Source organism: Dromaius novaehollandiae, chromosome 1 (assembly GCF_036370855.1).
Source record: "Dromaius novaehollandiae isolate bDroNov1 chromosome 1, bDroNov1.hap1, whole genome shotgun sequence".
Taxonomy (NCBI): domain Eukaryota; kingdom Metazoa; phylum Chordata; class Aves; order Casuariiformes; family Dromaiidae; genus Dromaius; species Dromaius novaehollandiae.
In genome coordinates this window covers 137,686,268-137,701,647 of record NC_088098.1, presented here as the reverse complement: position 1 = coordinate 137,701,647, position 15,380 = coordinate 137,686,268, and the positions used below count along the sequence as shown (strand labels likewise).

The following is a 15,380-nucleotide window of genomic DNA, read 5'->3' as shown; positions in this document are numbered from 1 at the left end:
GAATATCAAACTAACCAAGCACCTTAAAATAATCCAAAGAATTCTTTCAGCTCTACATTCTGAAGCTGTACCAAGCTTCCCAAATCCTTTCCATCTTTAGACATATTTGATTTAAAATCCACTCTATGAAAGAACAGCAGACATCAGAAAAAGAAAAAGGAATACCTACAATTATGTGAGGACAGGCTATCAGTCTTTAACATATAAAACTACAATAGATTACAGCAGAAACAGTGAAAAACGCCTCATGATATGCTTCCAACTTATTGACTTGCAGGAACATATCACAGACTTGCTTGATTACTTACAAGCCCCTATCTGCTAGGTAATATGAAAGTCTGCGCAGAGGCACATAAAATCAGCTAAAGTTCTAACAGATTTGAAGTCCGATAACTTTAGCTACTCTATACCTTTTTAGTCACATGGAATTTCCCCCAGCCTTCTCTAAAGATTAAAGCAAGTTAAAACAACCACTTTTATTAAATTCAGAGACTATACTCAGCCTCAGAATTTCCTCAAAGGGAAATTCCAACTGATAGCTCAAGTATAGAAGCCTGGGGTGTAGCAGAAAGTGTTTCTGTGAGAGCTGTTGGGTCTCTCAGGCTGCTGGTGCTGAATTCAGATTTTCAGAAGAACTGCACCTTTGAGAAATATTCCTACAGTATGGATGTAGCTAATCCTATCAGTGAACTGGTTTTATCTGTAGCACCCTACAGTTAGAGAGTATGTTGAAATCAGCAGGAAGGCTGTATTTCCCAGTCACTTCCTGGGTGTTTGATTTTTATACAGTTCACAATTTGTCTAATAAGCATTAATTTTTTTACCTTTCTACAGTGGGAAGTTAAAATACTGTTAAACAAGTGTGTGAAGTTACAGCGTGTTATCTACTATACACTGGGAGTAGCTCTGTGCATTTTCTAAGGTATGTTGTCTAATATAGTGCTCTGCAAGTGTTCAAGCTGAGAAATAATGTAGAGTCTCTGGACAGTTATTAAGTGCACAGCTTAATTTACTATGCACTGGCTTCTCTATGTTGGCAAGCCTCACAGCTTGAGCAAGAAAAACAGAGGAGTTTATCTAACTGAAAAGCAAGCTTTTCACTAAAGCCTTTACTCCAAGAACCTGAAGCTAGCAGACAAAACAAACTGACATCGTTCCTGTCGCAAATACTGTAAGTGTGTTGAATATGCAGTGTGGATACCTGGCAGCATGGAAATGCAAGGTTATTTTTAGTTTGGCTTGCTTTGCCACATATTACATGTATCCTGTATCTATAAAAATACAATAGTCACAAATGCATGTTGCTAAAACCCTGGTCTCATTGCTATTAAACAGAGAAGTCAGTATGATGGTGGGGGGGAAGGGGGCGGGGAGCTCTTGCTGTATTTCATTGTCACCAAAAATACCTGCCTGCCTCCAACTGAACTTATGATCCAACTTGGAGACTGCATTTCACCAGATGGCTCACAAATTACAAAAGCAAAAACAGATGAGTGTTTTAACTGCTCCTCAAACTGGTGACATTCAAAAAGGTTAAAAGCGTGATAAGCCTAAAGTAAATATAGCTTAAGATATCACAAGCGTTTAGTACCATTTCTTTGCTCTCCTTAGCTAACAGCAAAATACTTGTTTTTAAAAATAGTTTTTTTATATCTAAGTTGATAGCCCACCAGCATTTTTGTAATCATATTCACCTTGTATCTGCTGAAGAACACATTTTTACTTCTTTTGAATAGCTGTCTTCTATTGAAGGTGTAAAGTGTGGCTCTCACTGACATTTATTCTGTAATTTTTTCTGGACATGAAAAGAGCTTTCATGTACCACTTATTTGGTACTCCATCACTGTATATAATAAAATATTTTTGAGTTATATCAAATTTTCATTTGAATCGGCCACTGGTAGCTGATTTACTTTTTAACCTGACAAAAGTACATGCCCCAAACTCAAAGACTTGTTTACAATGTTTATGTAAAGCCAAAGCAGAGAAGAGACCATGTACCAACACAGCCTCTGCCACCATTGTGTATACAGTTAAACATTTTAAAGTTTAATGTTTCTTGTACATAACTGAACTCTATTCAAAAGCTCATATCTGAGCTTGAACAGCTGGTTCTCCAGACAATCATGCAGTATACTCCTTACGGAGAATATGTGCATCACACTAAATATACATCTCTTGCCTGTGTTCAAAAATCTTAGACATGTAGAGAGTGTATATATCTGTTAGACCTAATAACGGGAACAGCACGTGAGACTCATATTCTTCACTTTCTTAATTATAAAATGTTGAATCAGGAACAGATGATGATATGTATTTTCTAGTGCTGTTTAAGTTGCTAGGCTGCTTGTAGAAAGTGTCTCCTTGCATCTAGAGGGTTGTTCTTATTTAGCATCTGAAGATCCTTGCTGTTAACTGTTTCTAAAATCTGTAGAAATACATGAAAATACTCTATTGCACTTCTGAGCAAACAGACGACCTTCAAAAATCATCCTTCCCATTTAAGGTAATCAGCTATGCCTCAGAGGTACACTTCAGCAACTCAGGTGTTATTACTGTAGTCTAAAAACAAGCAAGACACAAAATTAAAAACTGTGAACTATGACTACTGCTTTTCCAGCTACAGTTATTTTTATCATTAGCACTTTATCAAATGCTATGGAGCCAGAGGATATGTCAGGGCATATATCTTTTAGATGTTTCCTGATGATGAGCACCTGAGCATGACAGAGAGCCCTGCTAGAGCTGTCGGTCATTATTGTATAGATCTCATTTTCTAATGTTCTTAGAAAGCAAATGTGTTTGCTTCGTAAGAGCAGAGCTCAGCGCTTCAGTTCCTGTTATTCCATTGCTAATGCTTAAGAAATCTCTCTGGAAATAAGCAAATGAGTAGTTGCCAAAGTATTTGTTGGACTTGCCAGCCCTCTGTGAAGGTTTAAAGTGCAGGACAAAGACTATAGCCATAAATTCCTGTTCCTACAGCTAAGCAAAGAGCTAACCCCCGAACAACATCTATTACATTCAGGTCTTTACAAGGGCTTTTGTGACCAAAAGCTCTTCAAACCTTTCCAGTTATACCAAATAATCTAAAAAAATCATGATCTCTACCTACCAACATCATCCTACATATTTCCCCAGAACATCATGCTACAGCAAAGTACCATTACTGTCTGTTTCATCTGGCATCTGTCAACCATTATAATCAAACAGGTCAGGGAATCATGTGATGAGCCATCAAGGCTCATGTACATGCTGAATGTATTAGCTGTTGAAGCAACTTTTTATGCAGAAACAAAAAAAGACATTACAGTCTTCTATGGCAGACAACTACTACATCACCACTCTGCCCCATAGCTTTTCCCCAGTTTGAAGGGAAAAGAGTGCATCCTATTGCCTTTTTTCTTGATTTATTTTTAATGTGACAACTTGCTGGCTGCTGCCCAGACTTTCAGAGTTCAGTGCCATAAGCAAATGCAAGACGATTCCCTGATCTAATTTCCTGAAGCTCTCTAAAATGCAAGTGATCACTTACAAGAAAATTAAAGGCTCCTTCCTTATCAAGGAAATGGAAGAGAAGGGAAGGGAGCAAAAGAGAAAGTTACAGCTTATGCGTCATAGAGAAAGTTGTCTTAAGTTCAGGACTAAGCAACACTGGCCCAAGGCAGAGAAATACACACACAGTTGTACTCCATGGCACCTCCTGTGGGCATGGGGAAGGGGAAGGAGCCCTGGCAATATTCAGAAAGGCTCACCACAGCCAGGTTAGTCTCCCATGTATCCAGTTATGGCAGAGGTTTTCAACATGTGGTCGGTGGAGTAGTGATGCTCTGTGAATCACTTCCAACAGGTCTGCAAAGGTAGCTGAGAAAAGTGAGTCTAATGTCAGGAGGCTGAGGCTTGTACAGCATTTGGGCTTCCACTGGAGAAAGGAACAGGCTCTGCAAGTTGACACAAGACCGCAAAGCAGTGCCCTTTCTTGGGCAGTGGCTCCTACAGGGCACCTGGACACTTAGAGTTAAGCTGCTGCTTAAGAGGAACCTGACTCTCTCCCTTGAATGTAGACAGAACCTAAAGGGACCATCCTCCCTGAACTAAATCTAATATTTGTAAATATCCATTATGAGACTTAATATTTAGGTTTTTCTTCACGTTAACTGGTCTTGTAGAGGCAGTATTAGTAAGCAGATCAGTGAGTGTAATAATATATATCTGTATTTGTTCAGCCCACTTTGCTATACTGCTTCTCTACATTATTTCCCATGATTCCCCAATTAGCAGTGCTTCTTTATTTTCCCCTCTTGTTGTTGTGGAAGATAACCGTATCTGAGTAAGACTATTTTACTAACTAGGGGCAGATTTCTCTTCCAAATTTATGTCACCACAGCCTATTGTTATGAAAAAATGTCATAATATACAATAGGAAGATCTCACAGATTCTTCAATAAGGCTTTAGTCCACAATCAAGCAGGAAGAGATATTTCAGTGATTTATTGCAATATAAACAGACAATGGAAAAAGTACATGGGAGTATGTTTCATGACTATAAAGGCAGAATATAACATCTCTATGACTAATCACAAAGGATCACAGTTTACCACTGCTACTAATGAAAAAAATTCTTGAATGTAGGTTGCAGAAATCTAAGTCAGGGTTTGGACACTATTAATTTAATGCAGAATACAAATATGGCAAGCCTTACAAAGACAAGCAATTTTCTGTGTACCTTGTGGCAATAGCAAGCACACAGACAAAAGCCTGTTTTATGGAGAATTAGTCTCTTACCATTTCATACCCTAACTTGCCCTGTACTTACCTCTGCACCCTATAGCTTCGCCTACCTACACAGTTGTACTATTACAACAAAAGGGTACAATTTTATAACTGCTCACTTAAACTGATGCAACAGACTGGACTGATGAATGGACTCAGTACACATGCAGACTTAAAATACTGCTTAAAAAAGCGTTTGCATAAGGAAAAAAAACTAGGAAAACCTGGATATATGATAACCCTATTCATATATCAGTTTTAATTTGCCATATCAGATTATCTTGCACCTGGTTGTTTGATGTTCTCAAGGATGATTTAAATTAAAAGTAGTGCAGCTTCTGCAATAACACAAACCCTCACATTCCCTCCAACTCTTCAGTTCAAAGATCATATTTTTGATTTCTGTAAAGTGTCTGAAAGAAACCTCTGAAAAAAACTGAAATATATGAACATTATCTTCACAGACAATCATGTGGTATATGAAGTGAACTGCCATTAAGTATATGAGGAAAAATTCTGTATATTTAAGCACAGGATAATAAAAGCAAATATAAATATACTAATTCTTTTTTTCAACATGAATTCAACCAATGCAATTAAGATGCATTTCAACTAAGCTGATGTCATGTTCATTTCACAGAAAGATAGTTTCAGTGTAAGAAAGGGAAAAACACTATTTCCACCCATTATATTAAAAACCTGACTCAAAATCCCATTAATCTATGATGAACATTCTTGGCTGCAGTAAAAGAAATCTTTTTTCCAATCTGACAATTCTAATTACCTTTTCTGAAAACTCTACCTCAATGTGCCTAAATCATTTTGCCTCTGAAGGCTAGAAAAAAACTTTCTGATCTCACTAAATATGAATTGCCCTTCTACATTCGCCATGTTTTAGAGTCCTGAAAGTTTAATCCTCACTTTAAAAGACCCAGTCTGCCCCAAAAATCTTGTCTCAGAGGCCAAAAACTGTTTAAGGATTCATGGAGCATGATATGAATGACAGGATATGTAACACATTTAAAAATTTTATCAAATGACCATAGCAGAAGCATCAAAAGCAGCGTAGAACAGGCTAAATATAGTAGTACGTAACAAAGCACTTTCTAATCAGGGACTAATTGGGATTTGTAGAAAACCTGTAACAGCCTGCTTTAAAACAGATGAATCATCCCACCACTCCAGCTTCCTGTGTCCAAACAAGCTGATCCAAAGCTCACTATATCCCCACACTGTTATTCTGCAGTATTTACAACAACAAATTCTCACCAGCACATTCAGAAATCAAGATGCTGGACCTTCTCAAGGAAACATAAATACTGCTGACAATCCTCCTTAAGCAGAGAATTCAAGCAGAGTACCAGCTCCCTCATGATATTTGAAAATGCAATGGGCATTTATGGTAAGGGGGTTTCTTGAATAAACAAGGAATACACAGACATGTGAAACATGATATTGACATACCTGCAGGAATGCTTTTTATGTTATCTTCATTTGATAAGTTTGTCAGAAAGATTAAGGAAAGCGGAGATCTAAGTTTATGTGAATATAAATATGTATGTTATATAATCCATGTAAAACAACATTTCAGAATATTCTTTTATGGAAAATATTTAGTTAAGGACATCCTCCTTAAGAATATGATCTATAAAAATATTCCAAAGCGTACTCAGGTAGTGAGCAGGGTCAAAGAGTGTGGAGTGAGGGGGAAGAATTTTGCTATGTTGATGATGAGTTAAAAATGTCTCATGGGTACTTGAGTTGATTCATGCAGCTTTTGGTGAAACCAAGCACAGGAAATAAACAGAAACCACTCAGTCACTCCTGCAAACCTCTCTTCTTCCTGTTTTTTGGTGTTTGTTTAATTTAACTGAAATTTACTTCTTTGGAAAAGGCCACGGAAAGAATATAAAAGTCATGAGCATCTCGATAGATGACCCACATTACTCGGGGACTCTGCTCCGTGACCACCTCACAGAACAAGGGCTGTAGGCTTCAGCCAAGTCACATGAGAGGTCATCATGTATTCACATGATACCCAAAAATCTGCACTGAAGCTGAATTTCTTCCATCCCACAGCTCTGGGTGTAGTCCAATGCCAGGCTCAACTGGCCGTGAATTGAGAAACTTTGTAAGAATCTAGAACCCAAGGGGATTTTGGTATTTTTTCTCTCCTCTCCCCCTTGGGATAACTTTTCCAGAAGGCATTGATGAATTCAAGAATCTGAGGCACTGGTAGTCTCCTAGCCAGAATTGTATTAATCTGGGAGAAAAATGAAAGAGGTTTCCCACAGCCACAGCATGACGCTCTTCCTGCAGTTCCCTACAATTCAAACAACTGCTCCCACTAACACCTTGTCACATAACAAGATCCCTGCTTACCTACTGAATGATGCAACACATACCTGCAGTATAGGCAAAGGGCAAACAAGTAGCCTGTGCTACTCCTGCCTCCGAGCAGGGAACATGGGGAGCCGATCTGTACAGCACACAACCCCTGGCAGGGGCAATATGGTGAACTCTGAAATGGAGGAAGAGAACAGAGCCTCTCACATGACTTTCCGCTTTTGAGAGAAGAGGAAAAAGGGGCTGGTGGGGAAGATCAGAGACACTGGAATGAAGGAGAAAGGGGCACAGAGAGGTCCATCCCACAGATACAGGGTGTTGGTGCCAAAGAGCTTGTGTGGTGTCATGGTGGAGGTATGCACAGAGCTGGCTCTTAGTGAGCCAAGAAGTGCCTGATTTTCTTTCTGCGAATACATTTTGTTTTATGTCACAGGTACAGGAAAACTGTAGCTGAACTTATGTTGCCGTGGAAGCACAGAAAAAAATAGAGCAGAGGACCCCTCCTGTGTGAGATTGGTCATTCTTCATTTCAAGGTGTTGGTCAACAGAACACCATTTTGAGAGATATATACAGACATATATATAATATCTATATATACACGTGTATATATACATATATTTATATATAGCAATGCAGCTGTTAGCCTTATATTTCAGAAGTGTTCAGAACTAAATGACCTCCTGAAGTCCTTTACAGCCCTCTTTTCTATAAGTTGGTGTTGGAGAACTTGTGCTTTTTGATCCCATCTTTTAACTGCCATCTGGAAATTTACTTACTCACTTACTGTGCCTACTCAAAGCAATTGTGGGCTATTGAATTGAATGGACTGAGAGAGCTCCCAAGAGCTCTCTCTTTTGTAAAGTCATATACAGAGCTCTTCACTGGAGGAAAGTTACATTTTAAGGGAGATATGAAGGGGTTAATGGCTTTGTTCCATCATATATAATGGGGCCACAGAGAGCTGAAATATAATGAAACTCTGTTAACAGTGAAGCAGAGTGAAGGCTTGGAATTGTTTCAGTATGCTGCAGTGCGAGGAGTGCAATTTTTGTTACAGAGAAATCTAACATAGCAAGTTTGTTCTGTGTTTTGGGGGCTGGGGAGAGGGAAAGAAAAACTGAGAACTCCTTACTCTGTTTTCTCGTTTAATCAACATTTCTAAGTAGTTTAAGGTCTATCAGTCTATTCTCCTTTTGGCTGTTTGGTTGTTTTTTTTATTTTTTTGTTTTTTACAGTATTGCCCTTCCTGCAAGGTTTAGGCACGTGTTTGTGAATGTTACAGAGATTAATGACAAGAATATCAAAGAATGTTATTAGTAGCTGGAGGCCAGAGAATGTTAGGAAGTGTTTTCCTCTTTCACTCTGCCTAATTAGAGAGATCCCAAGCTATCTCCTATTAATTAAAGAGTAAAACTATCATTGATTTCAATGGGAGCAGGCTCAGAATTAACAGTTGAATAGCAGAGTTCAAAATTAAACTTTTATGTATGCTCTTGAATATATGGAAATTTGTCATCATTCTAGCACTTCAGTGCTTTACAGGTAACAAAATGGCAGTGTGTATGCACAAGACAGGTGTTTATAAATGAACTGTTTGCTGTCCTATGGGCATGCTTAAATCTTCCCTTTTTTGACAACCCCCTCCTTTCATATATTTCTCTTTCTTCTTCCAGATTTTCCTTGGAACTTGTTCTGCTGTTAAAACAGATTGAAGGAAGGTGGAAGATGGAAGGGGGAACAGCTTTATGCTATCTGTTTCATACTAATTTCACTTTCATATTATTAACAATGTAATAGGCCACAGTTGCCACAAATATGCCCCCTAAATAGCAAGTGCCCTGAATTTGAGACAGAGGGAAATTTGAAGAGAGGAATAAGATTTTAAAATCCTGTGTTCTAACTCCTCTTAGACTAGAGGTCTGCAATAAATTCTTAAGATAAATTATTTTTGACACTGAAGAAGAACCAAAATTAAAGAAAGAAATAAACTAAACAAGCAATAGAATATGAGTATTCTCTCACAAAGCACTAACACAAATGGATACAGGAGAAATTAAACTGAAAAACATAAGAGGCTTTTCTTTGGGGCCCCAAGGGAGTCTAATTAACTGATTTCTAGAAATGGGATAGAAGCATCACACTGATTTTGCTGTCAGATATTTGGCTAGAAATCAAATGTTTCAAAAGACATTAATGGGGAAAAATGTAATATCTGGTGATGAAACAGACAGGCTCATATAAACTGTGGGGCCCTTAACTTAAGAATTCCTGGGGACATACCTAGAGTAGCAAGTAATGGACTGCAGAACAGAATCTGAAGTAAGTACTGATGAATCATACCAAAAATAGAAGGAAAATTGCTGTTCTGCTGATAATCTATGTAGTAAGTGCTCCTACCAATCTGAATAATGAGCAGTAATGCTCACAAAATATAGTTACTGGGGTTGCTCTGACCTGCTGTGACTGCTGTAGTATTCAGGCCTTCAGAACATCAGCATTCCATGTAGGCCCTCTACTTAGTCAATTCTCTGTATTACTTTTTTTTTGCCAAGGTCATTGGAGCATTTCTGATGAAGGTGCAATATTGCAGATGATGTTACAGCCGATAGAGCAGGCCAAATGCATCAGTTTGTTCATCTGATACTACTTACTGACTGACCTAAGCTTTTTTCAAAGTTGAATTTAGCTCAGCATTAATTTCTGTGATGTTCTACTCTTTATTAGCAGCGCTGTCAGAGCCACCCCTTACAGAGAGAAAAATCCCATCATTTTAAGAAACTTACCGTATGTAAGTTATAAAACTTAAATGAAACTATCAAAATCAGCATTCTTCTAAAAACACATCAGAAAGGGGAGAAGGTTGTCAGTGATACTATATGCATTTCCCCTGAGACTATAAGCTTTCTAAAGAAATTATATTTATAAATACAAACTACCATACTATACGTTTTAGACCTGATCAAATACAGTCCCTTTCCAAACATATACAGGATGTAAATGTGTGTGTGTGTGTGTGTGTGTGTCTTAACTCTCTAACAAAAGTAGGTGTGAGGACAGAAATTCCAAACCAAGGTATTTCAGATCTATGATAGAGATATTGTGGTTTTCATCAATACCCCACAAAGATGCATGGAAACTCACTTTTCTGTTTAAAAAACAAAACAAAACAAACCTAGAATCTAAATTAGAGCTATAAACAAGAAACTATTTTGTTAATTTTAATTTTCATGAACGATAGCCAGTTTGCCTTTAGATAATCATTTTCAGCCATTCTCACACTACTTGTTTTTACGCACTTCCTGGATGTTTCTGCTCCCTCAGAGCATACAATGGATTGGTCACATAGGACAACTGCAGAAACAGAAAACCCCGACAGCAAATAACTTTCTGAAAAAATTAAGATTTCATCTATTGGTATAAGATCCACTTCAACTCGTTCCCTGCTCTCTTGACTCTCACCTGCAATTTGTCTTTCTCATGCAGATGTCTTCACTCCTTCAAATGTGCTAAATGCCAACTCATCCAATTCTATAGCCATATTCTACCTAGGGTGGCAGATACTCTTGCAGAGAAACAAGAATAATAACTAACTTTTACTAACATTTTCTTTTCAAATCCGCCACAGGCCATGCTTACAAGAACAAACGGATATCTCTGGTTTCAATAGATATAACTCCAGTTTTAACATATAATTTTCAAATAGCCCTATTATTTCTATAATGTGTCACAGCTGTTAGGATTCCAGCTCTCTCTCTACTTATAATTAAATTCTTATGCTCTTTACAATTTTTACCCTTAGAGCAGTAAAATACAGAAATTATGAAAATTTGAGACTTTGAGACTTACGAAGTCACAAGAATTTACAAAACAAAAATCAGAATGTACTCAAGGACAAAAAACTTTATGTGCATCAGTTTGCTTTTTGCATCTCACTAAGTGGCTATTTCTATATAGCGATATAATCACTGTAAGAAAAGAAAAGAAATACTTTCAGATAAAATCGCTATGAATGTAGTTCCTGTTTTAGGAAAACAAGTTAAGGAAAAAAAAATAAGTATTGCTACTGGTCTCTTTAAAAGGTTAAAAAAGAACAGGTAAACCTAACTCAATCTTCATTCCTATGACATTTCCTAGTAAATATTCCACAGCACTACTTTTGGGATAAGACAATGTGTAAATTACTTTCAAAGAAACAGGCCAGATGCTCAGCAAGAGGACATCAGTACAGCCCATTTGACCTCAGCTGAGTGTTGTGAATGTAATTTCTCTCAGGCTGATTCTCTGACACACCTGCACCATTTTTGGTGACATACAAGCTGAGGAAACAGCTTTGAGTAGGGCTGATCACATTTTTAAGTTGAAAGATGTAATATATTAATCAGGTCCAATACTGAGTAAAGTTGTATGAGTCACTGATTTCTCCCCTCTCTCTCATATTTTACACAGGAGCCAGACTCCCAGTGCCTTGCACAGAGTTACAACATGTCTTTTAGCAGACTAGGAACCAAAGACAACTCCTTGCCATCCACTACCTTAAGCAATGGTCAGTTCTTTGTTTCCAAGGCAATAACATTGCAGTGTCAAAAGCACTTAGCCTTGAGCATTCCTAGATGCACTCCTCTGCACCTGGAGCTGGAGGGATCTTTGCCATTACAAAATGCATTCTTTCCAGGCTTTAAATTTCAGGAAGATGTAAATAGTGATAAAAAATATGAACATGTCCGTAAGTAACTGACAACTACTAAACTTATGGCTGTAAGAGATGTGCATACATATACAGATACAGGGTTGAAATGTATGCCATATATTTCCACTTGTGAAATATTTAGCAGTCCATTCTCAACCCTCTCAGGAGTCCAGCCCTAGCTGGGCAACAGTTTAAAAGAAAGAGAAGGACATTCAAAGATTGCTGTGGGAAAATTAAATTACTTGACCTTTTTCCATTTTAATTAGCAATGATCATTCTAGTTATGGGCAGAATTGTCAGGTCAATTTTCAGATTTAGCTTCTCTACTTTATGCCAGCAAGTTCTTCTCTGGATGCTAGCAATAAAGTGTCATGGCTCACAGAGCATTGGTATCCGTATCTCAGAGCATAACTCCAAATGGATGGTCCTCCAAGGTAACTCACAGAAATAGCTAGGGAAGCAGGTGGTTTGTGTGGCACAGAGGGCAGTATTTGGTCATTCCCAAATCACGACTTCTGCATCTGCAAGTTCCATGACCTGCGAGCCACTTTCTGCAGCGCTGAAAGCCAAGGAACAGCAGTGTGAAACAGGCTAGGAGAAAACACAGACTGCAATAAAGATGTGTTTTGGCAGCTTCCAACTCAGAGCATGAATAGCAGAGCTTTATTCTTGTCGTAAGCTTAATTCAAAATCAACTGAATTTACATAGGAGTCATTCTGCTAACTTTAATGAGCTTTGGGTTAAGGCCAATCCTTTAAAAAGTATATAATCCAGTTATCCAGCCAGGTCTGATGAAAATCAGCTGATCCAAGGTACAAGAAATGCAAAGTATCCAATTTTGTGTGTTTGTACAGAACTGAGTCCCAATCTTGGCAGTCTGCAGGCATCACCATAATAAATAAGATTAACAATAATAATAAAACCTCACTCATTGCAATTATTTTGTGCTGTTACTTAAAACTGACTTATTATTAGAATGTTTAGTACAATTTCTTTCCATAAATACATCGACTTTCCTAGTTCAGACTTTAAAAGAAAACTCTAAAAATGCAGATTTATGACAGAAACATTAATAAACCATTAAACTAGCCTTATGACTAGAACTACTGTAATAACTCTGTTTCCTTATAGTTTCACAGTAAGAGGATATATGTTGTAAAATGCAGTTCTTTCTGACAGCTCGTAGTAACTATAACTGTTAAACAGAAAAATGATTCAGGCTTGCCAAGACAACTAAAGTCTGCTATCTGAAATCAGACTGTTGCTCTTAGATTGGAAACTGGCCCGGAAATATGTATTTCCTGAGAATCCTCACACACATGCTACCTCAGCAAGCTGCTGAGGGAAGGGAAGGAAAGGGAAGGGAAGGGAAGAAGGAGAGGAGATGAGAAGGATGAAAATATTCCAATTTCAGAGGTATACAGATGTTTACTAATATTCCACACCAGTGAGGGAGTCTCAAAGCTAAGACTTATTCTTCAGACTAGTAATTCAAAAATATTACCAGTTGTTTTATAAAATGATCAAAAGATTTGATTGAAACTTTCTTTGCTAAAAATGCTATGCTGTATCAAAGACATTTCATCAATTCATGATGGTTTTGCATAACGCGGGGGCCTTCCAAAAATTAGACTAGGAATGAAGGGTTTAGGAGAGGGTTCCCCCCTCTTAATTTCAGTCTTGTCAGAGAGCTGAAATATCAGATATTTGAAAAACTCCTTATGAGATTTTCCCCTACTTTTGCCTTAGGCAAAAAGCTGTTAATGGGCAGCCTCTCTTATCCAATTTTAGTATGGTATTTTCCATTCCTGAACATTTTAATAGGATTTTATTTTAAAAATGAAGTTATCTACATTTTTCCAATATAGGAGGGAGTTCTTGGAAATTGTCAGTATATTTTGAAACTGTTCATGTTTTTATATACATAGTACAGAAAACAAGGCATGCAGATTTAAACCTTAACATGTATTGAAAAATTAACTGATGATTCCTATAGGTATAAACACATATTGGACAAAAACGTTGTCAGTTGGTGCCACATTGTGGTGAGAATGGCTTGGATCACAGTAAAAACAATGATCCCAGTTTGGGGGAATAACAGCGCTTGCTCCTATCTTCACTTAGCCTTGCAGTCATTTATCTGGCCCTTCATTGCACTGCCTCCACACTCTGACGTGATGATTTTGGTAGCCTACACTCTCAGCCTAGCTCTCAGTATAGAGAAATCTATAACTGAAGTAATAGGTGCAAGACAGAAAGACAAGGAACATGATCCGTATCTCCCTGATACAATTCACAGATGAAGCATGCTAGCAAGTACAGTGCTGGAAATACATTATCTGTGCTTTATGGGTACTTTTCCTGGCAATACAGGGCTACTGTAGCCAGACTGTATTCCTCCTACAAAACTAAACATATTTTCTTCGCTAAAATTGTTGAGCATGACCTATGCATGACCTGAGCATGACTCTCTAAGCATTTGATCTGAAATGTGATGATGTGTTTTGGATAAAATTTTGCATTTTTTATATGTTGTAGTTAGAATTATTTGTCACTAGAAAATTCACCTGACAATTTCCCACATGCCCAAGCAAGAACTGTTAGCAAAATATTCAAGACCTTAAAGGTTTTCCCAGGTAGAAACTGAGACTGACAAGAGGCAGATGTTCCTTCCATGAAATGTTATAGAAGTATTTGCAAATAATTTCGAAGTCTTTCCCCAAACTCATCAGAAATCAAGCTTTTCTATGGTTCCAAGTACCTTTTCCTGACAGTACTTTGCCCAAAAGCTCTTTCTAGCTTTTATCAAGGTCATAAACAATATGATTTTCCAGATTGTGTTTTGGACCTTTTTGGTCTTTCTTTTACAACTTGTTTGATTTTTCTGCTGCCCTTTCACAAGCTTTTACTTACCAGCTAGCCTGGACTCGTTTGTCTCTTATTGTGCTGTAATGACACATATGTGTTCACACTGGAGAATGATACTATTTCGGTATTTGATAAAGGAGCTTAACATTTTTCTGCACTTACCCTAAGAGAAGAGCTGTGGTTGCATACAACCTTTAACCAAATGTTATTACTATAGGAGTAATAAACTGAGGACATACAACTGCAGGTAATTTTGAGGTTCTTTGTACTTCTTGGTTCCTAAAAATCTATTTGTCATTGCAGTTCCATGAAATTTAGTGCCTAGCAGCCAACGCCAAAAAATAATGGACTCTGTACAGACAAGAGAGTTTCTCTTCCATAGAACACTTCACAAATATTCTCAGTTACAAAACAGTCTGAAGCCTTCTTTTTATCTATTTTTGCAAATAAAGTCACAGTGTCAAAGCACTTTTCAGCAACATATGAATTACATATAAAAGCTTTGATAGAAATATTAACATTCCTTAGCTAAGCAGTGAAAAGTGAGGAAATATTAAAACTAAAAATTGTTCCTGAAGCCATCAGACTGCACTGCAATTACAAGACCCGCATTACTCTGGTTATGTGATCACATAACATTACAACCTAAACAACTGTTTTTACTTTTCCACGGCCTAACTTAAACACAGAAGAGGCTGAACTATTTA

General features: G+C 37.6%; 1 long non-coding RNA gene across 1 annotated transcript in view; it reads right to left on the bottom strand.

Annotated features, from left to right (window-relative positions):
- Positions 1-15,380, bottom strand: part of LOC112993241 (uncharacterized) — a 146,731-nt gene that overhangs the window by 116,131 nt on the left and 15,220 nt on the right. The window lies entirely within an intron of this gene.